At 44.8% G+C, this 15,802-nt stretch overlaps 1 pseudogene; it reads left to right on the top strand.

Moving 5' to 3' along the window:
- Positions 1-8,332: 8,332 nt before the first annotated feature.
- LOC110302523 (ribosome biogenesis protein NSA2 homolog pseudogene) lies at positions 8,333-9,105 on the top strand (annotated as a pseudogene).
- Positions 9,106-15,802: the final 6,697 nt, after the last annotated feature.

The following is a 15,802-nucleotide window of genomic DNA, read 5'->3' as shown; positions in this document are numbered from 1 at the left end:
TGGGAGCATGACATCAGACAGGCATGGCGTGGAGCAGTAGCTAAGAGCTCACATCCTTATCCAAAAGTAGAAGGCAGAGACAGTGACACTGGGAATAGCATGGACTTTTGAATCCTTTAAGGCCACCCCCCAGTGACACACCTCCTCCAACAAGGCTGGTCACACCTACTCCCTAATGTTCCACAAACTAAGGACTTTACTCAAATATAAGGCTTGTGGAGTCTGTCTCATTCAAATCACCACAGAATCCTTATGGTAATCAAAGAAACCCCTGTATTGTGACCCCCTTGAACATCACACCCACTTAGGGGATCATGTCTAACAGCTTCTAGCCTCTAGCCTTCAATGGTGCTGGACATCACCCGCCCCCTTCCAGTTCTAACCCACTTGCTAGATACTTGGGATTACCCTCTGTAACTTTAATTTTTTCAAACTTTACTTTTAATAATGGTTCTTAGACACTTTAACCTCCCTTGTAGCCCACCACCCAAAAGAAGGTAGTGGGGAAGAAAGGATACAGGAGAAGTGGACTTTTAGAAAGGTTCTTTGGAGCAACTCCTGTCTGTTGTGTGGCAATTGGCAGTTCAGTTCACAGGTCAGCAGTGGCAGCTCGATCCACTTGCAAACACTTCACGAATACACCGGTAGTCCAGTTAGGTAGAGTCGGGAGAGCAAAAACTAGTCAGCAGTGGTTGCAAGGCCTGGCAGAGACAGCCAGGCCTCAGCCTCAGCAGGACTCAGCAGGAGGGACCCAGAGGATCGCCAGGAAAAGTTCTAGGCTGCGCATCTTTCAGCAAAGCAAAGGTCAGTGAAGACACAAGACCCACAAGCATTGCACAGCCAGCTGCACCAGCAAGCCAAGCTCAGCCTTGTCACTGTCCATTGAATCCTATTTATACTCCCTCCAAACGTCATGTGTCCTCCATGGGTCTTGCCTCAGCATGTGTGTCTGTTCTAGCTGACATCACTCTGCCAACCAGCCACAGAAGCGGCAAGAAACTGCAGCACACCACCAGAAGTTTTTTGGTGCGATTCTCTCTATGGAATCCTGACAAATGCATAGTTTGACAACTATGCAATGTGAGGTGGACCAATATGTGCATGTTTTAGCAAAGAATCCTTCATCACATGTCCTTTCACATGCCTGCTTTAGCAGAACATCTTTTCACCTGTGTTTGCTTCAGCTAAACACTCCTTCACGTGTTTGCCCCAGCAAAACACCACCCAACCGACCTTCCAAAGAACTCTCAAGTTGCCACTTCAGTCTTCTGTCTCCCTAGGTCTGGTCGGCATAACCTGCTTTCATTGCCTCAAAGCTGTTCTTTAGCAGACTTTCCCCACACTACGCCTTCCTTTTGCTCCAAAGTCATTACAGGATCTTGGGAAGGTCCCTTTGTCAAGACCTCAGTTCTGTATCTATATAGTGAGGAGGAGGAGGAGGAGAAGGGGAGGAGGGTCTTTGACATTTTAGGCTGCCAATGTGTTGACACATGATCTACATCTACTCACTCCCTCTTCCCACCCTTGTCCTTTCTTTGTTGCTCGGCTCTAGCACCCACCTCCCTTTTGTGAAAAAGATGAGAGGTTAGATGTGGGTCCTTCCTCTCACTGAGCACAAAAGTCCTGCCCAATGTAGACGTTCCTCACTAAGGGCCAGTCAAGCGGGGTTTGGGAATAACACTGGAGAAATGCTGCTCCGATAACGCGAGCCTGTGTCAAGTTGATACACAAAACCAGCCAGTACTAGTTAGAGAGATGGCTCAGTGGTTAAGAGCACTGACTGCTCACAAACATCTGTAATGAGATCCGATGTCCTTTCCTGGTGTGTCTGAAGACAGCTGAAGTGTAATCATATAGATAAAATAAATCTAAACAAACAAACAAAAACCCCTGCCAGTACAAGTGTTTTGCCCATATGTATATATGTGTACAACGTGCATGCCTGGTCCCCAAGAAGCAGGTAAGGATCTCTTTAAGAAGTTAAGAATAGGGCTGGAGAGATGGCTCAGTGGGTAAGAGCACCCGACTGCTCTTCCGAAGGTCCAGAGTTCAAATCCCAGCTACCACATGGTGGCTCACAACCATCTGTAACAAGATCTGACTCCTTCTGCTGGAATGTCTGAAGACAGCTATAGTGTACTTACATATAATAAATAAATAAATAATAATAAATAAATAAATTTAAAAAAAAAAGAAGTTAAGAATAGTTGTGAGCCACCATGTGGGTGCTGGGGACTGAGCCAGGGTTCTCTGCAGGAGCTGCAAGTGCCCTCAACTACTAAGCCACCATCTCTTCAGCCCTGATCTTGCTATTGAAAATATTATGGTTGTGTGAATGTGTTTGTGAACAGATGAGGTGTGGGTTCCTAACAAGTCCAGAAGAAGGCTTTGGCTCCTCTGGAGCTGGGCGGAGCTGGTTCTGAGCTTCCTGGGATGGCGCTGGGAACTCTTCTCCTCTGTCAGTGCTCTGAACCATTGAATCATCTCTCCAGCCAATTGGTTGGTTTTTTTTTTTTTTTAAGATTTATTTATTGATTATATGTAAGTACACTGTAGCTGTCTTCAGACACTCCAGAAGAGGGAGTCAGATCTCGTTTCGGATGGTTGTGAGCCACCATGTGGTTGCTGGGATTTGAACTCTGGACCTTTGGAAGAGCAGTCGGGTGCTCTTACCCACTGAGCCATCTCACCAGCCCGGTTGGTTTGTTTTGAGACAACATTTTACTCTGTGACCTAAGCTGGCTTAAAAAAATGCACATGCACTGATCCCTCCCATCCACCCCTGCCTCCGCCTTTGTAGTTTAGGGATTATAGGCATGAACCTCCATTTTAGTCATTTTTCTGTTGCTGTGAAGAGACATCATGACCAGGGCACTTCACTGGGGGTTACTTACACTTTCAGAGATTTAATCCACTATTATCATGTCAGGGAGCATGGCAGCATGCAGGCAGATGTGATGTGAGAGTTTCATCCAGATCTGTAGGCAGCTGGGGAGAGACGGGAGAGGGGGAGGGAAAGGGGTAAGGGAAAGGGAGAGGGAGGGAGAGAGGGAGAGAGAGAGAGAGAGAGAGAGAGAGAGAGAGAGAGAGAGAGAGAGAGAGAGAGAGAGAGAGAGTGCTCAAAGTCCTCCCCTGGTGACACACTTCCTCCAACCAACAAGGCCACACCTCTTGATCCTTCCCAAGCCGTGCCACTCCCGGATTAAGCATTCAAATACATGCACCTATGAGGCCATTCTCTTCAAACCACCACAGCCTCCATTCCTGACTTCATGTTTCTTTTCTTTTTTAATTCCTCTTCAGAATAGTCATCTGGCTTTCTTGGTTCCACGTCTCCTTGTGGGGTTTACGATCTTCAGGAGCTTCTCCATTCGAATGAGCCCCCCCAAGGAAGTGTACATGGGAGATAAATTGGTTCGGCCTTTCATATTTGAAAACACTTCTATTCTGCCTCACGCCAGATTAGATTGACTCTTGGGTATGGATGTCTCAGCTATAAAGGCCTGCTTTACAATCTTCCAGCTTCTGATATTACTGAGAAGCCTGATGTGTGTCTCATTTCTTATCCTTGTATAAGATCTGATGCTGCTCCGTGGATTACTGTAGGATTTTCATTTCTATTAAAAACCTTATTTTTAATTATTGTTAGTATTATTATTACTGTGGTTTGTTTTAACATAGGGTTTCATGTAGCCCAGGCTGTCCTCAAACTCTTTATTTGCCTATGTCTATTGGCAAGTGCTGGTTTTACGGGTGTACACCACATGCTTGGCATATGAATTACATCTCAAAAAGTTTGATAAACTGAGTGTAGTGGCCTCCTTATTATCCCAGCACTTGAGAGTAGAGACTAGAGGAATGGGAGTTCAAAGCCATCCTCTGCTGCACTTGGAGTTTGAAGCGAGGTACTGTTACATGAGATCCTGTCTTAAATGAACAAACTAACGAACAACCCAGGTATAGGGCTAGAGATGAGACAGGCTAGGTACTGTGGCTAATCTTGGTTTGTTGTGCGGGTAGAAAGTCTTTATCAGCTGGCTGGTGATCTCACTGTGTGTTTAGGATCCTAATGTGGCCATGAGCCTTTCTGATGGTGAGTTTTTAAGTACACAAACTGTGTTTTGGATTAATGTACTTTAGTTAGTGATAACAATTAGCCATAAGCAGATCTACAGAAGCAAAAAACAAGGTTAGTACTTTTAGAGACTTTCCTGTAACTGTAGATTTTGATGGATTAGGCTCTTGGTTTTGGCAGGTGGTGCTATTATGTGTGGACTTCAACAGCCTGGATGGTACTTTCATTGTGGAGTGATTTGTGCTATAAGGTCTGGGGGCCTACTAAGGTCTGGGACCCTGTTACAAGTTATCAACTTGATTAAACCTGGAATCAACTAACAGGCAAGCTGCTGGACACACTTGTGAAGTTTATTTGTTTTTTGGGTATTTTTATTAGTAGAAGTTAATTTCTTATTGATTCTTTGTAAATTTCACATTAAGTACCCCGATCCCACTCATCTCCCCATCCCTCCTTACCTGTCTTCTGCCCTTTCAACCTACCCTCCAAAAGAAAAAAACAAAACTCAATGTGGAAGCTGAAGTGTGTCACAATGTGTCACAGTGTCTTAGGGTTTTACTGCTGTGAAAAGACACTATGGCCAAGGCGACTCTTATAAAGGACAACACTTAATTGGGTCTAGCTTACAGGTTCAGAGGTTCGGTCCATTATCATCAAGGCAGAAACATGGCAGCATCCAGGCAGACACGGTACAGGAGGAGCTGAGAGTTCTACATCTTCATCTGAAGGCTGCTATCAGAATACTGACTTCCAGACAGCTAGGACTAGGGTATAAAAGCCCATGCCCACAGTGCCACACCTACTCCAACAAGGCCACATCTACTCTGCCACACCTATTCCAACAGTGCCACTCCCTGGGCCAGACATATTTTTGTTTATATTTCTTTGCTTGCAAATGTTCATTGCAATGAGTCATTGGTCTGGTAGGAGGCCTCTGGCTTCTGCTACACTATCAACACTGGATCTTTATCAAAAGTCCTCTAAGATACGCTGTTGATGCCCTGTGTCATGGAGATCCTTCAGTGACCAAGCTCACTCAGTCAGTTAACAGGCTCTCCAGCGCCGGAGAGAGGATTAAAAAGAAAAAAGACAGTTAGACAACATTGTAGCGTGACCCCAGTCAATTCTGAGACTGAAGGCAAATTTTTATTTTTCTTCACTTTTTATACCATTTTAATTACATGCAAGTATTTTGGGCAAGCAGTACAATAAGGGACTACTAACAAAGCAGCAAGTGATTACTCCCATGACAGTTGTTTAAAAGGGCTTGCCATGGGCTGGCGAGATGGCTCAACGGGTAAGAACACTGACTGCTCTTCCGAAGGTCCAGAGTTCAAATCCCAGCAACCACATAGTAGCTCACAACCATCCGTAATGAGATCTGATGCCCTCTTCTGGTGTGTCTGAAGTCAGCTACAGTGTACTTACATATAATAAATAAATAAATCTTTTAAAAAGGGGGGCGCTTGTCATAATGACTGAAATACTTGAGCCCACTTCCTCCTCCAAGCTCAAAATCTTGCCTGAAACCTAGTTTTTTTGTTCCACCCTAAGACTAAAATTTTTGCCTTACCTTACTTCTCTATTAGAGCCTAAAGTTAGATTCTTTTTTTTTTTTTTTTTTTTTTTGGTTTTTCGAGACAGGGTTTCTCTGTATAGCCCTGGCTGTCCTGGAACTCACTTTGTAGACCAGGCTGGCCTCGAACTCAGAAATCCGCCTGCCTCTGCCTCCCAAGTGCTGGGATTAAAGGCGTGCGCCACCACTGCCCGGCTCTAAAGTTAGATTCTTGCTGAAACTTCCTTCCTTATTATGCCCTAATGTCAGATTCCTGCCTGAGCTTACTTCCAATGTCAGATTCCTGCCTGAAGCCCATTTCCTTGTCCTTGGCCAATGTCAGACTCCGGCCAAACGGTACCCCAAAAGGCTTTCCACACTTCAGCTTTGGATCTGTAGGACTGGCCCCTTCACTCGCTCCAGCAGATCATAAATGGGGTAGATGTTGGGGTGGGCCAACTCAAAGCCCTGGATCTGGGCTTAGACAGACAACAAAAGGAAGCTATGGCATTGGTTTGCCTTGCTTTGCTTCACTAGTCTTTGCTGACAATGCTCATGTATTGGTTCGCCTTGCATCATGTTGCTGATCACCACTTGTAGTGACTTTGTAGAGAGTAACTTGCCAAAGAACTTCTTGTGATGTTCTGGCAACTTCTTGACTCTTCCATGGACTTGGGCAGATTGATGGAGGCTCGTGGTTTCTTCTGGATTGAACAACCATTGCTAATTCATGAGTGGTGTTTTGTTGGTGGACTGGACTTTTGCTGCTGATTCACGTTTGATGGAGTGCTAGTGAACTGAACTGCTGATATCCTGACAACAAAGATTGGAATCACCCCAAAGAACTATTTCTAAACAGGCCCACAACTCCTACCCCCTGGTTTCCTATTAGCCTCTCTTTTCCACTATCTCTGGTGGGTGGTAGGCAAGAAGGGAGGTTGAAGGATTTAAGGAGCTTTACTAAAGTAGGTTTTGAAATATCACAGTCAACATGCTCCTCATTCAGGGCCAGCTCTTCTGTGCTGTCCAGGCAAGTTACTCTCCCAAGCACTGCAGCAAGTAAGGGGTTGTTGATTTTATGACCTTGGAGGCCAACTCTCCCACCTCCCAAAGGTGGAGAGGGGTGAAGGGGGTTAGCATCTTTCCCTTACCCATACCACCACACAGCTGACCAGTGGCAGGGCCAGATGCTCACACATGCTCACACACATAAAGGGCTGGGACCTCACCATGGCCTTAGCTGGCATCACTGGCTACTCATAGCAGGCTGTTCCTCATTACCGTCCAGTCTCCAGTTCCACCTCTCCTCATTGTGCCCACATCCTTCTGTTTCTCGGCCATCTCTCTGCTGCTTACGTGTTACTCCTTGTGGTGCCAGGAGCCTCTGGGTATCTAGGGTCATATCAGGCGTGGTCTCAGGAGTGCTGTGCTCCCATGTGGCACTGGGCGGGGATTGTCTCAGGCGTGCTCCCTTCCTGAGGCATGAGGTGCCAGACTAGGAGCTTTTTGTAGGTCTCCCTTCTCCCTGGGTCACTGGCCACTGGCCCATGAGGATAAAGGGAGCAGAGTTGGCAAACAGGATTTCCAATGGCCCTTGAGTACAAACAGTAATGGCGTATTGGGACCAGACACGAACACACAGACACATAGACACACATGGACATACACACACACATACACACACTTTGGCCAGGCCCAACTACATGGTTTATCAATTCTACAAGTGTTCATGCATGCTTACACACATATACATATACATACATACGTATAGACAGACAGACAGACATCTATACATTTGGTGGATGGGGCAGAACTCCAAATCCACACTTTATTTCTTTTCTCTGACAATTTATGCCTTCTAGAAAAAAAGTTCTTTATAAAATTACCTCAGAGGTAAAATGTAGTCATTCTTGATTACACAAATAGGAGTACAGCCTGGACTACGTACACCAGAGTGCACAGCCTGGGCTACGTACACCAGAGTGCACACCAAAAATAATCAGAAAACCCAGCCAAACCAGCAGGGCAAATGAGATGGCTCAGTATGTAAAAACTGCTTGCCATACAAGTCTGATGACTTGAACTTAATCACCAAAACCAGTGTCTACTTGACACAAGCTAGTGCCATCAAAGAGGAGGAAGCCTCAGTTGAGAAAATGCCTGTAGTGGTTTGAATATGTTTGGCCTAGGGAGTGGCACTATTTGGAGGTGTGGCCTTGGAGTAGGTGTGTCACTGTGGGTGTGGGCTATAAGACCCTCATCCTAGCTGCCTGAAAGTCAGTATTCTGCAAGCAGCCTTCAGATAAAGACATAGAACTCTCAGGTCTTCCTGCGCCATGCCTCCCTGGATGCTGCCATGTTCCCACCTTGATGATAATGGACTGAACCTCTGAACCTGTAAGCCCCAATTAAATGTTGTTTTTATAAAAGTTGCCTTGGTCATGGTGTCTGTTCACAGCAGTAAAATCCTAACTAAGACAATGCCTCCATAGAATCAGGATATAGGTAAGCTGTTATGCCTTGTTCTCGAGAACCACAGGAGACTGCCAGAGACCATGACACCGGTGCAAACACATAAGAGTCTTTTATTGGGCTTTCTCATTCTGGCCTGAATGAAGCAAGCTCGTGGACCAGTGACACCCAAAAATTAAGAGCTTTTTGGAACCTGGGAGGTCGTGGACAGCTGCTCTGTGGCTGTTATCATGCCACAAAATGAACGATATGGTTAATTTGGACTACCATGAGAAAAATAGAAAGAAACAAGGTCGGGAGGCCCATGAACATTCAAAGAAGGCAAAAAAAAAAAAAAAAAAAATTGGCCTGAAGGTTAAGCTCTACCATAAACATCACCATGCTGAGAAAATACAAGTGAAAAAGACTATCAAATGCAAATGCATGAAAAGAGAAACACCAAGCAGAAGGATGGTGAGAAGACTCCAAAGGGAGCAGTCCCCGCCTATCTGCTGGACAGAGGGGCAGGTGAGAGCAAAAGTACTTTCCAACATGATTAAGCAGAAACCGAAAAGAAAAGGCAGGAAAATGGGAGGTCCCTCTAACCAAACTTCGTGCTCAAGGAGAAACAGAAGTATTGAAAGTTATTCAAACAGGAAAAAGAAAAAAGAAGGCATGTAAGAGAATGGTTACCAAAGTCTGCTTTGTTGGTGATGGCTTTACAAGAAAACCACCTGACTATGAAAGGTTCAATAGGCCAATGGGTCTACATTTCAAAAAAGCCCATGTCATACACCCTGAGCTGAAAGCCACCTTTAGCCTGCCTATACTCGGAGTGAAAAAGAATCCATCATCTCCATTATATACAACCCTGGATGTGATCACCAAAGGTACTGTGATTGCAGTGAACATGAGCGAGTTGGGCCTTGTGATACAAGGAGGCAAGGTGATTTGTGGAAAGTCTGCCCAAGTTACCAACAATCCTGAGAACGATGGGTGCATAAATGTGGTCTTGCTGGTTTGACAGTGATGTCATTCATAAAGGTCATTCCACTCACTACTGAAGACCACACCCTGTCAGGAAAACACCATCACTGGGGTCTTTCTGAACTACCGAGCAGTCTTACCCCATGTGCCGTCATCAGGAAGTAGTTAGTAAATTGTAAAGGAAACTAAAACATCGCCCTTTTATTTTTATTTTTTTAGAGTCTTTTATTGGAGTTCGAACTTGGGACACAACTCCCCCTGCTCTGCAGTCTAGGAATGTGACCCCCGGATTAGGGGCTCAGAGTCTATATATGGGAAATGTATAAGCTGGGGCTCCGAGCCTTGGTGTTACGTGATTGGGTATGGGGGTAAAGGAATGGTATCCTTCAAGACTGATAACATTTGTTCAGACAGCAGCAAGGAGGGACCACACATCTGGAAAAGGACCTTTTTGACCTGGGACGAAATGACTCATTTCATTATCAGTGACCAGGGCATTTTTACAAGCTGGCCACAGCTGTCTGGGAATGCCTGGTTGTCTCTTTCCCATAGTTTAAGAGAAGGGGCCTTATCACTTCAAGGGCATTACTTTTCTGCCTTCTTCAAACACAGGAGACATCTGCACCAGGGGGGCAGTGCTGGCTGTCTAAAGTGGAAGGGAGTGCTAAACGCCAGGGCTGCCTTTTGTCTTGGTGCCAGGACTCTCTTCAAAGCCTGTAGGGCATTTTCTTAATTAGTAATTGATATGGGAGGACCTAGGCCATTGTAGGTAGGGCCACCCCTGGGCTGGTTCTGGGTTCTGTAAGAAAGCAGGCTGAACAAGTCATGGTTTAGCTGAGTAAGCCAGTAAGCAGTAGCCCTCCATGACCTTTGTATCAGCTCCTGCCTACAGGTTCCAGCTCTATTTGAGTTCCTGTCCTGGCTTCTTCAATAATGAGCAGCAATATGAAACTGTAAGCCAAATAAACCCTTTCTTTTTTTCTCAACTTGCTTTTGGTCATAGTGTTTCATTGTAGCAACTGAAACTCTTTTTTTTTTTTTGGTTTTTTTTTTTTTTTTTTGGTTTTTCGAGACAGGGTTTCTCTGTGTAGCCCTGGCTGTCCTGGAACTCACTCTGTAGACCAGGCTGGCCTCGAACTCAGAAATCCGCCTGCCTCTGCCTCCCGAGTGCTGGGATTAAAGGCGTGCGCCACCAACGCCCGGCGCAACTGAAACTCTTAAGACACCATGGTTGAAGGAAAGAACTAACTCCTAAGAGTTGTCTCCTGTTTTCCACAGCACATAAGTGCCTATACTGTCATGATGCTCCTCCTGGGGAGATACAAATAAATGTCTATTTACCCTGGTAGGGAAATAGAGATAGACTAATATAAGGATACCATCAAAGTCCAACTGGTGAAGCAATGATTTTATTAGGGTTATTTACAGAAACACAAATGACTCAAACTATTACCAAAAGTCCATCCCTACTGTGAGTGATGGGTCTCAAAAGCTGGAAACCTGGAACACACTGCACAGCTTGCAGGCAGCTCAACATACTGACTATTCCTTCCAGACAGCTTAGCTGATCAGAGCCTCTTCCTGGTAGCTTGTCTTGTTTGAGAAAGTCCCTCAGAAGTTTTTACTGCTTAGATAGGCTTGGGAAGGAAGAGGCCTAGTGAGTTTGGTCAGTTTCAGGGACTTCCTGAAACTATTTGAGTTGTTTACTTCCTGTGCTTAAGGAGCTCCCCTGCGGGATGGACTGTTTTACCTCTCTTTTAAAATCCCATTTCCTCATGTGCTTCCCTTCAAAATGAAAGATTCTCATCTAGGAGGAAATTGGAGACACATACACACAACACACACACACATACCAAACATACACATAGTAACAATAAAATTAACAAATGAAAAGCATGGGGCTGGGGTGATGACTGAGCTCTTAAGAGTACTTCCAAAGGACCAATGTAACTCTCAGCAACCATGTCAGGTGTCTCCCAACTGCCTATATCTCCAGCTTTAGGGCATCTGATGCCCTCTTTGGCCTCCATGAGCACCTGGACATATGGCATTCAGTCACACAAACACATACACAAAAATGATCTACAAAAACCAAAAGTAACCCAATCAACAAAAACAAAGGGTTGGTGAAAGAGCTCTGTGCCAGAGCTAGAGACCTACTGCTCTTTGCCTTCAAATACTTCAAATACAGTACTGCACAAAAGAAGGGGAGAGGGTTGTCTTAGTTAGGGTTTTTCTGCTGTGAACAGACACCATGACCAAAGCAACTCTTATAAAGGACAACATTTAATTGGGGTTGGCTTACAAGTTCAGAGGTTCAGTTCATTATCATTATCATCAAAGTGGGAGCATGGTAGCATCTAAGCAGGCATGAGGAGCAGAAGGACCTGAGAGTTCTATATCTTCATCTGAAGTCTACTAGCAGAATACTGGCTTCCAGACAGCTAGGATGAGGGTCTTAAAGCCTATGCTCACCGTGACACACCTACTCTAACAAGACCACACCTTCTAATAGTGCCATTCCCTGGGCCGAGCATATACAAACGATACAAGGGTATTGAGCAAGAGGCAATAGATCGCTGTTGTTTTAAGTCATTCATGTGAGGTATTTTGTTATGGTAGCCCTCAGTGGTAAAATGCCTCTGTTGCTGAAAATCAGAAGTCCCATGAGGCTGTCTTGCTATTATTGCCTAACTGCTATCAGTCAACCACATCCTACCCCTACCCCCTGGGGCAAGCAGTTTCTAAAGACAGCCCTGCCCCATCATTACCTCCAACCCAAGGAGGAAGAGGTCATTGCAGTCTGCACCCCCTACCCCCACTACTGTATCAACAACCTCATACCAAAGTCCCTGCCCAGTCCTCTAAGAGTCTTGACCAGTTCATTCCTCTTTGGACATCTTCTATCCCCTTCAGTAAGGTTGGTGTTTCTCACTGTGTGTAATAGATGGCATCTCATCTATTGAGGTCAGATTCTGGCCTCTTTCCTGACTTTTTGTTTCTTTATTCAGCTCTGAAATCTAGGAGTCCCGAAACATCTCCACTGTGTTATTTCTATAGCCCAGGACAGCCTTTGAAGTAGCTGTGTGGTGAAGATGATTTGGATTTGTGGTCCTTCTGCCTCTACTTCAAGAGTGCTGAGATTATAAAATATATGTGCCATAGTGCCCAGTTTCACTGTAGTGTGTCCTTTGAAGCAAAACATATTTTTAACATTTTTGAAATTAGGTATGTATTTTTCTTCTATTGGTTGTGATTTTAGTATTGTATCTAAGAATCCTCTGTAAAATTCAATATTATGAGAGATTATAATTTTTTTTCCCAATAATGTATCATTCAGGGCTGGGAAATAACTCAGTGTGATAAGATAGCTGCTTGGTGTGTCATGACTACTTGTAACTTTAGCTCCAGGGCATCTGACACACTCACATCTGAATAATCAGATGTGAATACCCCACATAAACATACACACACATACATACAATTAAAAATAAAACCTTTAAGAAAACTTGTATCAGGGATTGAAGAGATAGCTTAGTGGTTAAGAATGTGTGCTGCTCTTGCAGAGGAAGGACCAGGTTCAGTTGGTTCCCAGCACCAACATGGGGCTATTAACAACTGCGTAAAACGTCAGTTTAAGGGCATCTGATTCCCTCTGACTTCTGAGAGCACTTGCACATATGAAGTATGTAAGACCCGAAAAGTCTTACATCCGGGATGTCCCACTCACAAAGACACAGAGACAGAGATCGATGCAAAAAGCAAGAGGTTTATTAATCCAGCATGCTGGGGTCGTTCTGAAATCAGGATAGAAGTGACCCAAGTAGTTAAAGCACACACCTTTTATACATGGGGGGGGGGCAGTTTATCATTGGTGGATAAGCAGCTATCCCAGAACCATTTATTGAAAGACTATTACTTCCCCACTGTATGCTCTTAGCATTCTTGTTAAAAGTGTATGTGTTGCCGGGCATGGTGGCTCATGCCTTTAATCCCAGCACTCGGGAGGCAGAGGCAGGCGGATTTCTGAGTTCAAGGCCAGCCTGGTCTACAAAGTGAGTTCCAGGACAGCCAGAGCTATACAGAGAAACCCTGTCTCCAAAAACCATTTAAAAAAAAAAAAAGCATATGTGTTTATTTATTTTATGTATGTGAGTACACTGTCACTGTCATCAGACACACCAGAAGAGGGCATCAGATCCCTCTGCAGATGGTTGTGAGCCATCATGTGGCTGCTGGGAATCGAACTCAAGACCTCTGGAAGAGCAGTCAAGGGCTCTTGACTTTTCTCCAGCCCCATGTCTATGTGTTTTAATACAAGTAAAACAAGGACAAATGTACTATGATCCCAATTATTATTATTATTTTTTTTTTTTGGTTTTTTTTTCGAGACAGGGTTTCTCTGTGTAGCCCTGACTGTCCTGGCACTCACTTTGTAGACCAGGCTGGCCTCGAACTCAGAAATCCACCTGCCTCTGCCTCCCGAGTGCTGGGATTAAAGGCGTGCGCCACCACGCCCGGCATGATCCCAATTATATGAACCTCCTATAGTAGCTAAATTCATAGACAGAAAGAATGGTCGCCAGTGGGGCTGGAGAGGTGGCGTGGTAACTAAAAGCACTGGCTGCGCTTCCAGAAGACAAGGTTTTAAGTCCCAGCGCTCACATGGTGGCTTTCAACTGTCTGTAACTCCAGTTTCAGGATTCCAGCATCTTCTTGTGGCCTCCATGTGGTGCACAGACATGCAGCCAGAACATGTATTCACAAAATAAAGTAAGACAAATAAAAAAGAATGGTTGCCAGGGTCTGGGCTACAGAGGGCACTGGCATAGCATTTGAGGAGTGTATAATCACAGCTAGAGGAGGTGAAAAAATTCTGAAGAAGATCCAGGCATAGTGGTCCACTCCTTTAATCCCAGCACCCTATACAGGGAGATCCTGTTTTACAAAAACAAACCATTCTGGAGGCGGATGATGTGGATGGCTACACAATAAGAAGAATGTATTCAACGACACAGAGCTATACCCCCAATACCCGGACATCATCGTTCATTCTTGTAATCCTAAGAGGAAGGAGATTGTGGCAGGAAGAGCTAAAGGTCAGCTTGGACATGAGGAGATGGACCCTCTTTCAAAAAAAAAAAAAACAAACAAAAAAACCCACTTAAATGTTAAGTGATACAACTTTTAAAAGTATTTCTTTATTTAAATATTTTTATTATTTTACGTCTATGAGTTTTCAACTGCATATATGCCTGTGGGCCGTGTGTGTGCCTGGTGCCCACAGAAGCCAGAAGAGGGCAATGGATTTCCTAGGACAGGAATTTAGGACTCAGATAACCAGGAGCAGCCACTCGGTGCAGGAAATCAAACCTGAGTCTGTAAGATTTGTGGTAGCTCAAAATGACCACGGTTGTAAAGAGTTAAGTAAATGTGTTCTTTTCCCAGAATTTGCCTCACTGCAAGGTGTGCCTAGAGATAGTCCTCTGATTGTATAGAAAAGCCCACACAATGTCTCTGGTCCTTAAGTTTATCCACCAAGAGATAGTCCTCTGATTGTATAGAAAAGCCCACACAATATCTCCAGTCCTTAAGTCTGCCCCTTAATGTCGCTAAAGGTTAACCAATGATAAACTGCCCCCTCCCCCCCCAAAAAGTATAAAAGGTGTGTGCTTTAGCTACTCAGGGTCGCTTCTATCCCGATTTCAGAATGACCTTAGCATGGTAGATTAATAAACCTCTTGCTTTTTGCATCAATCTCTGTCTCTGTGTCTCTGTGTCTCTGTGAGTGGGACATCCTGGACATAAGGCTTTTCGGGTCTTACATCACAATGTAGACCACACTGGCCTAGAATTCACAGAGATCCACCTGTCTCTGCCTCCCAAGTACCGAGATTAAAGCTACATGCTCCACAGCTGGCCAGGTGGGAATTTATTGTGATGACTTACAGTCTGTAGTCCAACTAACCCAACAATGGTCAGCTGTGAATGGGAAGTCCAAGAATCTAGTAGTTGCTCAGTCCCATGAGGCTAGTTGTTTCAGCTGGCCTTCTGTAGAAGTAAGTTCCAACAGATGTGCTGGCAAGTAAGTGCAAGCAGGCAAAGAAGAGTGAATTTTCCTTCTTCCAATGTCTTTATGTAGGTCTCTAGCACAAGGTATAGCACAGATTAAAGCTGTGTATCACCACACCTGGATCTGGGTCTTTGTGCCCTTCCCCCAGCCTTGAGCAGGCTAAATAGACCTTAAGTATTTGCCATAGTTGGAGTCCTCACGTGGAGTCTTCTCAATTTCCTCCAGGATCAGACTGCCGGCTGAGCTTGCTTTGCAACATAATCAATCCAGCTGAAACAAAGGATGGGTCTGTGGGCTCTCCCTATATAAATACAGTGCTGAATCTTTGAGCCTTGATCAGAAACTTTTGGCTTGGCTTCATCTTTCTCTCGCACCCATTCCTTTGTCCCAGGCTGACCTTCAACTCAGAAGGGATCAGACCTTGCCTCAGTCTCAAGGGATTAAAGTCACATACTACCTCACCTGGGCCTACCTTTTCATGGCCACTATGCCTCAAGATCTCCATGCCACGATCCAGGTCAAAAACTTGTGTCTTCCAGCCTCAAGATCTGGATCTCAGATGACACCCCCAATTCTGGATTGTAGTTGTAGTTCATTCCAGATATAGTCAAGACAACTAGGAATACACACACACACACACACACACACACATTTCTTATAC

The sequence above is a fragment of the Mus caroli genome, unplaced genomic scaffold, assembly GCF_978045245.1.
Source record: "Mus caroli unplaced genomic scaffold, Mus_caroli_1 scaffold_11, whole genome shotgun sequence".
NCBI lineage: Eukaryota > Metazoa > Chordata > Mammalia > Rodentia > Muridae > Mus > Mus caroli.
The sequence above is the reverse complement of the archived record's forward strand: the minus strand, read 5'-3'. Positions and strand labels throughout refer to the sequence as shown.